Source organism: Bubalus bubalis, chromosome X (assembly GCF_019923935.1).
Source record: "Bubalus bubalis isolate 160015118507 breed Murrah chromosome X, NDDB_SH_1, whole genome shotgun sequence".
In the NCBI taxonomy this organism is placed as follows: Eukaryota; Metazoa; Chordata; class Mammalia; order Artiodactyla; family Bovidae; genus Bubalus; species Bubalus bubalis.
In genome coordinates this window covers 131,356,194-131,370,902 of record NC_059181.1, presented here as the reverse complement: position 1 = coordinate 131,370,902, position 14,709 = coordinate 131,356,194, and the positions used below count along the sequence as shown (strand labels likewise).

At 38.8% G+C, this 14,709-nt stretch overlaps 1 long non-coding RNA gene across 2 annotated transcripts in view; it reads left to right on the top strand.

Moving 5' to 3' along the window:
- The first annotated feature begins 1,269 nt into the window (after positions 1-1,269).
- The window catches only part of LOC123331754, a 210,135-nt gene continuing 196,695 nt past the window's right edge, over positions 1,270-14,709 (top strand). Inside the window, exon 1 of one of the 2 annotated variants that reach the window (XR_006548513.2) lies at positions 1,270-2,208. This is a non-coding gene — a long non-coding RNA (uncharacterized LOC123331754). The remainder of the gene's footprint in view (positions 2,209-14,709) is intronic. The other variant, XR_006548512.2, reaches the window with a different exon arrangement.

Below are 14,709 nucleotides of genomic sequence, written 5' to 3'. Positions count from 1 at the left end.
CAAAAGTGTAATTCCTTTGATGTGTTGTTAAATGGAGTTTTCTGTTTGTTTTCAGTTGCGCTGGGCCTTTGATGCTCCGCATGGGTTGTCTCTAGTTGTGGCAGTGAGCGGGGGCTACTCTTCGTTGTGGTGAATAGGCTTCTCATTCCGGTGGCTTCTCTTGTGGAGCGCGGGCTCTGGGCACACGGGCTTCAGTAGTTGTGGCACACAGGCTTAGTTTCTCCGTGGCATGTGGAATCTGGACCAGGCATCAAACCCATGTCTCCTGCATTGGTAGGCGGATTCTTATCCACTGTACCATCAGGAAGTCCTGGAGGTATTTAATGGAGAAAGGCAAGAGGAGATTCTGACTGAGTACAGAGCACATAAATGTGAGAAATCATCCTTGCAACTGAGAAATAGCCTTCTTTTAAGGGATAGGAGCTAGAAAATGACCTGTTACTTTAACTTAGATGACCTCTGATTTTTGTCAGATGACAGATTTCCTTGGACTTGAGTATCAGACTGATAAAGAGCTATTACCCCTGTCCTCATGAAACTTTAACCAGAATGATATATTGTACTATATTCAAGGCTTTTATGATCTTTATTTCAGTGCAGTGTGTAGTGGTACTTACCTTCTAGTTACATTTCATCATTATTAAAGAACATTTGTAAATTGTAATTAGATATACCACTGCTAGGTACTATTATGCAGGCACCTTTTGTGCTTTCCAGGATAATTCATCCAAGAAGTCACTAATACAGACAAAAGATTGTGCTTATGGGATATACAGCAGGAAATGTAAAATGAGTAAGATATACATGTCACATGTTATCTGAGGTCCAATTACATTTTGAACTGATGGTGAGTACTCAGGGTGAGAATGACCTTAGACTCTGTGTGATTTGGGAAGTCTTTTTCTCAAAAGGTTGATCTGGGAAGACTTCGTGAAGGATTTAGATGTTCAGGAAGCCAACCTATTTCAATTCAGACCTAGAGGGTGTAGGTCTTTTGGGATCTGGTTCCACCCTAAGTTGGCACTGAAGGAGAGAGTGTCTCTAGAAGAGATAGAGAATTCAGACCCATTTTGGTGCAGTGCAGAATCCCTCCGGAGGCAATGGCAGCCCACTCCAGTACTCTTGCCTGGAAAATCCCATGGATTGAGGAGCCTGGTAGGCTGCAGTCCATGGGGTTGCTACGAGTTGGACATGACTGAGGGACTTCCCTTTCACTTTTCACTTTCATGCATTGGAGAAGGAAATGGCAACCCACTCCAGTGTTCTTGCCTGGAGAATCCCAGGGATGGGGGAGCCTGGTGGGCTGCTGTCTATGGGGTCGCACAGAGTCGGACACGACCGAAGCAACTTAGCAGCAGCAGAATCCCTCACACCAGCCTGTTATCAATACTAGCATGGGATTGGACCATACCTCTTTATATACTCTTTCATGCTTCCTAAAGACTTTTTCAGTCTTTTTTCATGACTAACCCTGATGTCACCAATCTTTTTATCACCATAATAAGTTTTAATCATATTTTTTGTATCATTACAGATCATTGAAAAGTTATTGCCTCTGTGTCAAGATGATTTTCCTCCTCTCCTCTGAGTGAGGATGAGTTCCACTTAAACTTCCTCACTTGCTCTTCACAATGCCCTTTTTGTCCATGAATTAAATCTCACAATGCATGTAAAAGCACGTAAAGAGGACCTAGTACATAACAGGTCCTCGGTAACTGATAGCAGCTGTTATTAGTGGTAGCATTTATACCGGGGCGGTGGGGGGGCGTCATCAGAGTCAGAATTTATCAAAAATATTTGGAGGCACCCTGCACTCCAAATATACTAAACCAAAGTCTCTTGGAGTGCAGGCCTGGAGGAGTGGTAAAGGCGGTTCCTCAGATGATTATAATGTGGAGATGATACTTGGGAATTAACAGTTTAACTAGCCTACAATCCCAAACACCTGTGTTCTTACCTCAGTTAGGGACAGAACCAATCCAGAGGCTGTTGCTTGGGGAGAGAAGTGTATTAAGCCCCAGGGAAAACCTGTCGTTAGCAAGACATTTTAAAGTCAAGAGTAACAGCCTCTGTCCTGGGTTCAGCCAGCACATGCTGCTCTTGTTCACTCTAACACTCGTGCCTTCCCCAGCCTACCTTCACTTACCTTCCTAGATCTAACCTCTTGTTAGCCTAGACGTGAATCATCAACAAACATCTACTACTAAGGTAAGCAGTTTGGAATTCAGACCTACTTTTGGTTTCGCTTATACCTTCTCCTTTAGCTCTTATCTGCAGTGGTTCACTTTTTTATGATTGGAGTTGCATTTGGGCCTGGGTTTTGTCCTCTGTTCTTTACTTTTCCTTGCATCATATTCTGATGTTGGTGAGTGAGGCGGTTGTATAAACATTTACTAATTCCATGCTATAACTTTCTCTTTAAGCATTGATCTAGCTTCATCTCACAAGGTTGATGTGTGGTATTTTCATTTTCCTACAGCTCAAAATATTGCCCCTAATAACAATGTTAATATTTTTTCCCTCAGGATTTATTCTTTGACCCATGTGTTATTTAGAAGTTTGTTGCTTCATTTCCAAATATTTGCAGATTTTCCAGAGATCCTTCTGTTATTGATATATAGTTTAGTTGCACTGTGGTCAAAGCACTTCCTTTGCTTTATTTAAATCCTCTTGAATTTACTGAGACTTGTTTTATGGCCTACCATGGCGACTATTCTGCATGCTCTTGAAAAGATGGTGCCTTCTGCTTTAGCTGGATGCAGTGTTCTATAAATGCCAATGAGGTCAAGTTGGTTGGTGGCATTCCAGATCTTCTGCGCCCTTGCAGATTTTCTGTCTGCCTGGTCTGTCAATTACTGAGAGAGGTGTTTTGAAATTTACAAATATAATTGTGACAATTATTTCTTCTTTTAGTTTTGTCATTTTCTGGTTCCTATATTTTGAACTGTTATGATTAGGTGCATGCACACTTTGGATTATATATTCTTGGTGAATTGACCTCTTGATCAAAATGAAGTATTCTTCTGTACCCCCTGGTAATACTCCTCATTCTAAAACCAACTTTAAAATTAATATAGTTTCTGAAGGTTTCTTTTCTTTTGGCCACACCGTGCAGTCTGTGGGATCTTAGTTCCCCTACCAGGGATCAGACCCATGCTCCCCGCAGTGGAAGCATGAAGTCTTACCCACTGGACTGCCAATACCCTTGATTGTATTTGCATGGTATATTTTTTCCATCCTTTTCCTTTATATTTGAAATGGGTTTTCTTGCTTTTTAATTCAATCCAATGACAATCTCTGCCTTTTAATTCAAGTGTTTAGACAGTACATTTAATGTCATTATTGAATAGTTAAGCTAAAATCTGACTTCTTGCTATTTGTTTTCTATTTGTCCTGTTGTCTCATTTTTTTTACTTTTCCTCTGCCTTTTTTTAGATGAATTGTGCCTCTTTTTCCTCATTGGTAAAGTGAGGCTAATAATGAGAACCATTTCATAAGGTCATCCTAAGGATTAAGTGAGTTCATTCATACAGTAGTGCTTGCCCCATATTTATGCAGAGCTCCGTAAATGGTTGTTTTTACAATCTGAGGATGGAGATTTCCTAGGGATATCAACTCTCCAGAGGTTTTTAATTCTAGATCTGTTTTGTACATATGTAGGTGAAGTGGTTAGTTGTCTATGGGTAAGTTTAAGTGGGCACTGAAAGACCCTGATTCCAAAATATCACCCCTACCGGATAGCTGTGGTGTGTGAAATTCTCACAATTAAGCACTTTACAAGCACTTCTGGAATTGTGCCTATTCATTAAACTTGTGGGAGAGGGCAGTCAGTTTTCTCACTAGCACTGAAGCACAAATGACTTCTGATGATAGTACCTCATACTCTCATGTTACCTAGGAAAGCACTGAGAGATTTTACCTGGACGAAAGTCAGAGAAAGGGACATGGCCTGATCCTGGGAGAGTGCCACCGCATGATGGCTACTTGAAGGTAAAAGGACAGGTAGGAAAGGTGCCAAAAAGGACCAAGCTCACTTGGTGGTTTTGCCTTGGGCATATTTGTGAAGTTAAGCTTCTGGGTTTTGTACTTGTTTGTTTCCTTCAGTTTCACTGCAGGAATATGACACAGTTGATATTGTTTGATTCTTGCAATAGTTAACTTGGTCATATTTTTACAGTTCATCTCTCATCATCTGTGCATGCTCAGTCATGTCTGACTCTTTGCGACCCCATGGATTGCAGCCAACCAGGGTCCTCTGCCCATGGAATTCTCCAGGCAAGAATACTGGAGTGTGTTGCCATTTCCTTCTTCAGGAGATCTTTCCTACCGAGGGATTGAACCTGGGTCTTGTGCATTGGCAGGCAGATGCTTTACTGTCTGAGCCACAAGGGAACAGTTAGTTCACTCACCTCCAAAACATAAGGCCATTACTTTGGAAGTCTAGGTCATAGTGGGTTGGGGACAATTGTGCTTTTCCCTCTTAAATGAGGATTTGTTTGGTTCCTGTAAACTCTTCAACACTGTTGTGGAATATGAGCACCACAAGTAGGGACTATTTAATACCAGCACCTAACTTCATGGCAAATAGATGGGAAAACAGTGGCTGACTTTATTTTTCTGGGCTCCAAAATCACTGCAGATGGTGACTGCAGCCATGACATTAAAACACACTAACTCCTTGGAAGAAAAACTAGGACCAACCTAGACAGCATATTAAAGAGCAGAGACATTACTTTGCCAATAAAGGTCCATCTAGTCAAGGCTATGGTTTTTCCAGTAGTCATGTATGGATGTAGGAGTTGGACTATAAAGAAAGCTGAGTGCCGAAGAATTGATGCTTTTGAACTGTGGTGTTGGAGAAGACTCTCTTGAGAGTCCTTTGTACTGCAAGGAGATCCAACCAGTCCATCCTAAAGGAGATCAGTCCTAGGTGTTCATTGGAGGGACTGATGTTGAAGCTGAAACTCCAGTACTTTGGCCACCTGATTCAGAGAGCTGACTCATTTGAAAAGACCCTGATACTGGGAAAGATTGAGGGTAGGAGGAGAAGGGGATGATGGAGGATGAGGCGGTTGGATGGCATCACCAACACAATAGACATGGGTTTGGGTGAACTCTGGGAGTTGGTGATGGACAGGGAGGCCTGGCATGCTGCGGTTCATGGGGTCGCAGAGTCGGACATGACTGAGCGACTGAACTCAACTGAACACAGTGCATGGCACAGTATGGGTACACAATAAATATTTGACCTATTTGTAATTTCTTCCAAATGAATAGAAACTTTTGAATCAGATCAACAAGTCATTATCACCTGCTTGACTCCCTGCCCTCACTGTTCTTCAGCTCATCTCACTTGGACCATTAACCACCTCTAAACTGAATCCCAGACGTGGTCTCTGGACCCAAACCTACCCTGAGCTACAGGAGTATGAAAAGTGCTAGACAAGTGTTTCAACAACTCAAGCATTAGCTTTGTTACTGGTTCTGCTCCAACTCTGAGTACAGGTTTGGTAACAGGACTTTTCTCTTGCTCCTGTGGCTAGCCCTACCTATGCACCCAAGATTCATAAACAGGGTCTTTTTTCTGTATTCCAGTTTATCTAGAGTTGGTGTCTATATGTCATATACAAGAAATCATAGCCAAGTCCCTAAATATCTGCTGCTTAGCCTGTTCTCTTCTATGTCAACAAATATAAAACTAGGGGTTGTGTTAGCCTTAAAGGATTTAAGAGATTGGAAGAGGATTATTAGGGGAACAGATAGCATTATACCTAAGTTTGGCCTTTTGGAGGAGTCTTCTTTAAATTGCTTTGCAACAGGAAGGGAAAAAGAAATCTTTTTCCTTTTCCCTCCTGCACTGTTATCAGGATCCAGCCTGCAGACTGGTGTTAGAAGTTCCAGAGTTGACAGATTTCCAGTCTGTAAGCTTTTGTGAGCTGGTCTAAGACCCTAACTACCCTTTGTTCTCATGGGAAAATATGTTGTGAGTTTCAAACAGTTGACTTACAGATAAATTTTGGGACACAACCCATTGATAAATTAGAGATGACTGGTAGGCTAATTCAGCCATGCTTGTTTTCACCAGGGAGCCTGAGTAAATGAATTTCCAGAATGGTCTCTATGTAACAATGGGTGCCACTCCTTTTCTATATCTTTTAATAAAAAATAGAGGTTTTTCTTTTCAAGGTTGATGTTGTTATTTTTGACAGACGAATTTGCTAAAGAAAATTCTCTTTCTGGTTATTTTTATTTTGATGGAGTTGTGTGTTAGTTGCTCAGTTGTGTCCGACTCTTTGCAACCCCAAGGACTGTAGCCTCTGTCTATGGGATTCTTCAGACAAGAATACTGGAGTGGGTTGTCATTTCCTTCTCCAGAGGATCTTCCTGATCCAGGGGTTGAACCCAGATCTCCTGAATTGCAGGCAGATTCTTTACTGTCTGAGCCACCAGGGAAATGGCCATTAATTTGAGATTGATATGAGTTTAAAGCAACTTAAAAATATATTGGAGTTTAAATTTTTTCTAACACTTCTTTTTCTCTAATTTAAATAACACTCACTGAGGTAATTTACATGGCACATTTTCCCAGGGTCTCTTTTAATTGTTCAGTTCTTTTGGCAGACATAAAAGATAGATGTCTATGTCCTAGGAACAAGAATAGGTTAACCTTTGAAGAAAGAACATTATGGGTAATAGAAGATTTAAGCCAGAGGGACTTTTCATGCAGTCACACTCCCAGTCATTTTAGAGCTAGTATGTTTAAAGATGAAGTCATTAGGAATATTTCAGGAGCCACATCTTAGTGTTCCCTGTGGGATATGTCCAGGGAAATTCTGACTGTCTGCCAGTCCAAATAGAGTTTAAACTCTTTCTCAAAGTAAGAAATATATATCCAACATGCATTCTCTGCCTTGGTGAAGCATGAAAGTTGCTGAGGTATGAAATAAGTGATTTGGTTTATGTTTCGTCAGAAAGCTTCCTTAGGACATTTTAAAACCACAGTTCAGTTAGCAAAACTTACACTTACCTACTGAATTTGGAGAACATACTCAATGGCTTAACTGAGACACATGCTAAAATTAAAGTGATAAATTTCCATTAAAATTCTGATTAATGTAGCTTAGTTAAATGTTAGCATTATTAGCAATATGTCCTCTTTTGAGGATGGAAGGATACTTTGTTTTGGGGTGGGGAGGGCGTGCTTGATCAGGGAGAAAGTGAAGTAAGATGGCAAACATTAGAGGTGCTAAAACGAAGCATAAAAAGAGCACACTCATTCCCTCCCCTCCTTTTTTCTTTTTATATCCAAAGACCTTTAGAGGTAAGAGAGCTATTAGCCTATAAGTTTAACTTGTTCATTATCCTGGGTACTCCTGGTTCACTTTACACAATAAATATGCTCCTATAAAGTGTTCTAGAGTGCACACATGCATAAATTAAATAATTTTCTCATTGACTCACATTTTCACTTCTGATCTTCATTTGTCAACAGATTCTAAAACTGTCAGATATTTAATAAGAGGTGTTTGAACACATAAGGAGATTCTGTTCTTTCAGGGAACTGTAGTGAATTATTTTCTGGACTCTGATCAGTTGTGGATAGTTTAAGTTATAAACCTTGAGAGAGTCAGGTGACTAAAAGGCTTAGTAGAAAATGTACTGCCACGATATTTAACAGGTCATGCAATCATTTTTCCTTATTTTGAAGTTTTAGATAACTTTTCTTAGTCTTCTCTGTGACATTGGACAATTTCTAAAGGGTGGTCTAGGTCATAAAAGATAGCTGGACTCATTGTGTTTTTGTGTCAAGATATTAACTGAACTTATTGCTTAGTTAATCATTTTCTGTAATTCTTAGAGATGATGGAAATTAAATATAGACTCAATAGAGGAGATGATATCATTGTTCACAGTTGTTTACTCTCCACCATTCCTGTAAGATGATTGTGATCCTTACCCATTGCCAGGTGGCTTGCCATGCCTCTTGTGGGAGGAGTATAGATTTGACTTGGAGCTCCACTGACAGGCTTTGGCACATGTCATATCCAAGTAGCGGTTTAAGGTGACTATGTGGTTTGGCTTGGCCTCTTGTTTTTGTCCTGTGCCAAGAGAATAGTATAGCTCAGGTAAGACGTCAGGCTGGGTCCTAGAATGAGAAGATATCTATGTCTACAGAGTAAAGCTTAAAAGAAACGAGCACAGTTGCAATGACCCTCCAATGGCCCATGGCTTACATGTAACATGAACAAAAAGTAAAGGTTGTATGCCACTGTGATTTCCCCCTGCAGTGAGGAACAAGGCAAGACTGTTCATTCTTACTGCTTCTATTTAACATTTCACTATTTGCTGGGACAAATAGACAAGACAATGAAATTAAAGGCATTTAAATTGTAAAGGAAGGAGTAAAACTATCTCATTTGCAGATGACATGATTTAGTACACTAAAAACTGTTAGAACTAGTAAACAAGTTTGGCAAAGTTGGAGGATACAGAATTAATGTACAAAAATGAATTGCATTTCTCTACAACAGCAATGAACAAGCTGGAAGTTAGGAAGACAATTTCATTTATAATAGCATCAAAAAGATTAAAATAGGAATAAATATAACAAGGATGCAAACTATATTCTTAAGACTATAAAACATTATTGAAAGAAATTAAATAAGGTATAAATAAATAGAAAGACATTCGATAGTCATGTATCAGAAGATTTACTGTCATTCAGATGGCAGCAATTCCCCAACTGATCTATAGGTTCAACCCAGTCTGCATCAGAATTCCAGCTAGTTTCTTTGTAGAAATTGACAGGGTAGTTGTAAAACTCTTATGGAAGTTCAGGGGACCCAGAATGACTAAAATAATGTTGAAGAGGAAGAACAAAGTTGGAGGCCTCACATTTTCTGATTTCAAAAGTGTTGACAATGCAAAAATAATCAAGACGGTGAGGCACAGGTTTAAGGATAAACATAGATAAATGGAATGGAATTGAGAACCTAGAAATAAACCCTCACATTTACAGTCCATTAATTTTCAAAGAGATTACCAGAACAGTTCAATGAGGGAAAAATTGTCTCTTCAGCAAATAGTCCTGGGACAACTGAATATTGACATGTCAAAGAATGAAGTGAGACCCCTGCCTCACCTGATATACAAGAATTAATTTGAAATGGATCAAAGACCTAAATGTAACAGCTAAAGCTATAAAACTTGTAGAAGAAAAAAAGAAGTAAATCTTCATGATCTTAAATTTGTCAGTGGTTTCTTAGCTATCACACCATGTGCATTAGCAAAAAAAGGAAAAAAATACATAATTTGGATTTGATAAAAAGTAAAAACTTTTATACTTCAAAGGATACTATCAAAAAAAAGTGAAAAGACAACCCATAAGAATGGAAGAAAATATTTGTGAATCATATATCTGATAAAGGACTTGTATCTGGATGACATAAATAAATTTATAGTTCAATAATAAAAAGGATACAACCCCATTAAAATTATGAATGAACAAAATATGGCATAGCCATACTATGAAATAATATTTAGCCATAAAAAAGGAATGGAGTTACAGTATGAATGAACTTTGAAAACATTATGCTCAGTAAAAGAACCTAGTCTTGAAAGACCATGTATTATGATTCAATGATACAAAATGTCCAAAGTAGGCAGTAAATTAGCGGTTGTATAGGTCTGTGAGGACTAGGAGGTAAAATGGTCATAGCTAAAGGATATAGAGCCTTCTTGAGGGTGAAGAAAATGTTCTAAAATTGATTATTGTAAGGATTGCAAAACTCTGTATATACACTAAAAACATTGAACAGTACAATTTACATGTGTGAAATATGTGGTATGTGGCCATGATCATATAGTGGTTAGTAGTCCACATTGTGTATTATATGAATTATATTTTAATACAGCTATTAACCCCCCCCCTCCCCGCCAAAGGTCAGTTTTTTTGGACAGTACATATGATCTTGATAATGCTTTTATCTATGTGGAAAATTCTTAAAGAGATGGGAATACCAGACCACCTTACCTGCCTCCTGAGAAATCTGTATGCAGGTCAAGAAGCATCAGTTAGAACTGGACATGGAACAACAGACTGGTTCCAAATAGGAAAAGGAGTACGTCAAGGCTGTATATTGTCACCCTGCTTATTTAACTTCTATGCAGAGTACATCATGTGAAATGCCAGGCTGGATGAAGCACAAGCTGGAATCAAAACTGCTGGGAGAAATATCAATAACCTCAGATATGCAGATGACACCACCCTTATGGCAGAAAGCAAAGAAGAACCAAAGAGCCTCTTGATGAAAGTGAAAGAGGAGAGTGAAACAGTTGGCTTAAAACTCAACACTCAGAAAACTAAGATCATGGCATCCAATCCCATCACTTCATGGCAAATAGATGGGGAAACAGTGGAAACAGTGAGAGACTTTATTTCTGGGGGCTCCAAAATCACTGCAGATGGTGACTGCAGCCATGAAATTAAAAGACGCTTACTCCTTGGAAGAAAAGTTATGACCAACCTAGACAGCACATTAAAAAGCAGAGACAGTACTTTGCCAACAAAGGTCCATCTAGTCAAGCTATGGTTTCTCCAGTAGTCATGTATGGATGTGAGAGTTGGACTATAAAGAAAGCTGAGCACCCAAAGATCATACATCATGACCAAGTGGGCTTTATCCCAGGGATGCAAGGATTCTACAATATGCACAAATCAATCAATGTGATACACCACATTAACAAATTGAAAGATAAAAGCCATATGATTATCTCAATAAATGCAATGAAAGCCTTTGACAAAATTCAAGATCCATTTATGGTAAAAAGTCTCCAGAAAGCAGGCATAGAAGGAACATACCTCAACATAATAAAAGCCATATATGATAAACACACAACAGGCATTATCCTCAATAGTGAAAAATTGAAAGCATTTCTGCTAAAGTCAGGAACAAGACAAGGGTGCGCACTCTCACCACTACTATTCAACATAGTTTTGGAAGTTTTAGCCACAGCAATCGGAGCAGAAAAAGAAATAAAAAGAATCCAGATAAAGTAAAACTCTCACTGTTTGCAGATGACATGATCCTCTACATAGAAAACCCTAAAGACTCCACCAGAAAATTACTAGAGCTAATCAGTGAATATAGTAAAGTTGCAGGATATAAAATTAACACACAGAAATCCCTTGCATTCTTATACACTAACAATGAGAAAACAGAAAGAAGAATTAAGGAAACAATTCCATTAACCATTGCAGTGAAAAGAATAAAATACTTAGGAATAAATCTACCTATAAAGAACAAAAGACCTATATATAGAAAGCTTTAAAACACTGGTGAAAGAAATCAAAGATGACACAGATAGATGGAGAAATATACCATGTTAATGGATCAGAAGAATCAATATTCTGAAAATGAGTATAATACCCAAAGCAACCTATAGATTCAATGCAATCCCTATCAAGCTACCAACAGTATTTTTCACAGAGCTAGAGCAAATAATTTCACAATTTGTATGGAAATACAAAAAACCTCAAATAGCCAAAGCTATCTTGAGAAAGAAGAATGGAACTGGAGGAATCAACCTGCCTGACTTCAGGCTCTACTACAAAGCCACAGTCATGAAGAGAGTATGGTACTGGCACAAAGACAGAAACAGATCAATGGAACAAAATAGAAAGCCCAGAGATAAACCCACGCACCTATGGACACCTTACCTTTGACGAAGGAGGCAAGAATATACAATGGAGAAAAGACAATCTCTTTAAGAAGTGGTGCTGGGAAAACTGGTCAACCACTTGTAAAAGAACGAATCTAGAATGCTTTCTAACACCATACACAAAAATAAACTCAAAATGGATTAAAGATCTAAATGTAAGACCAGAAACTATAAAACTCCTAGAGGAGAACATAGGCAAAACACTCTCTGACATAAATCATAGCAGGATCCTCTATGACCCACATCCCAGAGTAATGGAAATAAAAGCAAAAATAAACAAATGGGACCTAATTAAACTTAAAAGCTTTTGCACAATGAAGGAAACTATAAGCAAGGTGAAAAGACAGCCTTCAGAATGGGAGAAAATAATAGCAAATGAAACAACTGACAAAGAATTAATCTCAAAAATATACAAGCAACTCCTGAAGCTCAGTTCCAGAAAAATAAACGACCCAATCAAAGAATGGGCCAAAGAACTAAACAGACATTTCTCCAAAGACATACAGATGGCTAACAAACCCATGAAAAGATGCTCAACATCACTCATTATCAGAGAACTGCAAATCAAAACCACAATGAGGTACCATCTCACGCCAGTCAGAATGGCTGCTATCAAAAAATGTACAAACAATAAATGCTGGAGAGGGTGTGGAGTAAAAGGAACCCTCTGACACTGTTGGTGGGAATGCAAACTAGTACAGCCACTATGGAGAACAGTGTGGAGATTCCTTAAAAAACTGGAAATAGAACTGCCATAAAAACCCACCAATCCCACTGCTGGGCATACACACCTAGGAAACCAGAATTGAAAGAGACATGTGTACCCCAGTGTTCATCGCAGCCCTGTTTATAATAGCCAGGACATGGAAGCAACCTAGATGTCCATCGGCAGACGAATGGATAAGAAAGCTGTGGTACATATACACAATGGAATATTACTCAGTTATTAAAAAGAATGCATTTGAATCAGTTCTAATGAGGTGGATGAAACTGGAGCCTATTATACAGAGTGAAGTAAGTCAGAAAGAAAAACACCAATACAGTACACTAACACATATATATGGAATTTAGAAAGATGGCAATGATGACCCTATATGCAAGACAGCAAAAAAGACACAGATGTAAAGAACAGTCTTTTGGACTCTGTGGGAGAAGGCGAGGGTGGGATGAATTGAGAGAAGAGCATTGAAACCTGTATATTATCATATGTGAAATAGATCGCCAGTCCAGGTTTGATGCCTGAGACAGGATGCTCAGGGCTGGTGCAGTGGGATGACCCTGAGAGATGGGATGGGGAGGGAGGGTCAGGATGGGGAACACGTATACACCCATGGCTGATTCATGTGAATATGGCAAAACCCACAATATTAGCTTCCAATTAAAATGATTAGCCTCCAATTAAAGTAATTAATTACTAAAGTAAATTAATTAGTATTTACTTTAAATACTAATTAAATTAGTATTTACTATTTAGTAAATAGTAAATTAGTAGTAAATAGTAAAATAAATAGTAAATGCTGCTGCTGCTGCTGCTGCTGCTGCTAAGTCACTTCAGTCGTGTCTGACTCTGTGCGACCCCATATACTGCAGCCCACCAGGCTCCCCCGTCCCTGGGATTCTCCAGGCAAGAACACTGGAGTGGGTTGCCACTTCCTTCTCCAATGCATGAAAGTGAAAAGTGAAAGTGAAGTCGCTCAGTCGTGTCCGACTCTTTCCAACCCCATGGACTGCAGCCTACCAGGCTCCTCCATCCATGGGGTTTTCCAGGCAAGAGTACTGGAGTGGGGTGCCATCACCTTCTCTGAAATAGTAAAATAAATAATAGTAAATAAAGGAAAGTAAATAAATAATAGTAAAGTAAATAGTAAAATAGTAAATTTAGTAAATTAGTATTACTATTAGTATTTAAAAACTAAATTAGTATTTACTTTAAATACTAATTAAATTAAAGTAAATTAATTAGTAAAGTATTAGCCTCCAAGTAAAGTAATTAGCCTCCAATTAAAATAAATTAAAAAAAAAAAGCTGAGCACCAAAGAATTGATGCTTTTGAACTGTGGTGTTGGAGAAGACTCTTGAGAGTCCCTTGGACTGCAAGGAGATCCAACCAGTCAATCCTAACAGAAATCAGTCCTGAATATTCATTGAAAGAAATGATGCTGAAGCTGAAACTCCAATACTTTGGCCACCTGATGCAGAGAACTGACTCATTGGAAAGGACCCTGATGCTGAGAAAGATTGAGGGTGGGAGGAGAAGGAGACGATAGAGGATGAGATGGTTGGATGGCATCACTGACTTGATGGACATGAGTTTGAGTAAACTCTGAGGTGTGGTGATGGACAGGGAAGCCTGGCGTGCTGCAGTTCATGGGGTTGCAATGAGTCCCAGTTTTCCCCAATGGTTATATCTTACATAATTGTAAAATAGTATCAAAACCAGGAAATTGACATCAATAGACTATGCATGCGTAGTTCTATGTCATTTTGTCACGTGTAGATTTTGGTAACTTCCATCACAATCAAGATGAAAAGCAATCCTGTTACCACAAGATCTCCCTTATGCTACCCTTTTATAATCATAGTCACCCTTTCCTCCTCACCATTCATAACCTCTGATAACCAAAATCTTTTTTCCATCACTACAATTTTATCACATTTAGAATGTAAATAATGTATTCATACAGCATGTGGATTTTTTGACCCTATGAAATTGGCTTTTTTCCCCACTTAGCATAATACCCCTGAGATCTGTGTGTTTTCAATATTTCATGCCTTTTTATTTCGGATTAGTATCCCATAGAATGGATGTGCCACAGATTATTTAACCATTCACCTACTGAGAGTCATTTTGGTTGTTTGCAGTTTGGGACTATTACAAATAAAACTCCTGTGAAGATTTGTGTACAGATTTTTGTGTAGATGTAAAATTTCCCTTCCCTGGAATGAATGCCCAGGTATATGATTGCATGTTATATGGTAGTTGGATGT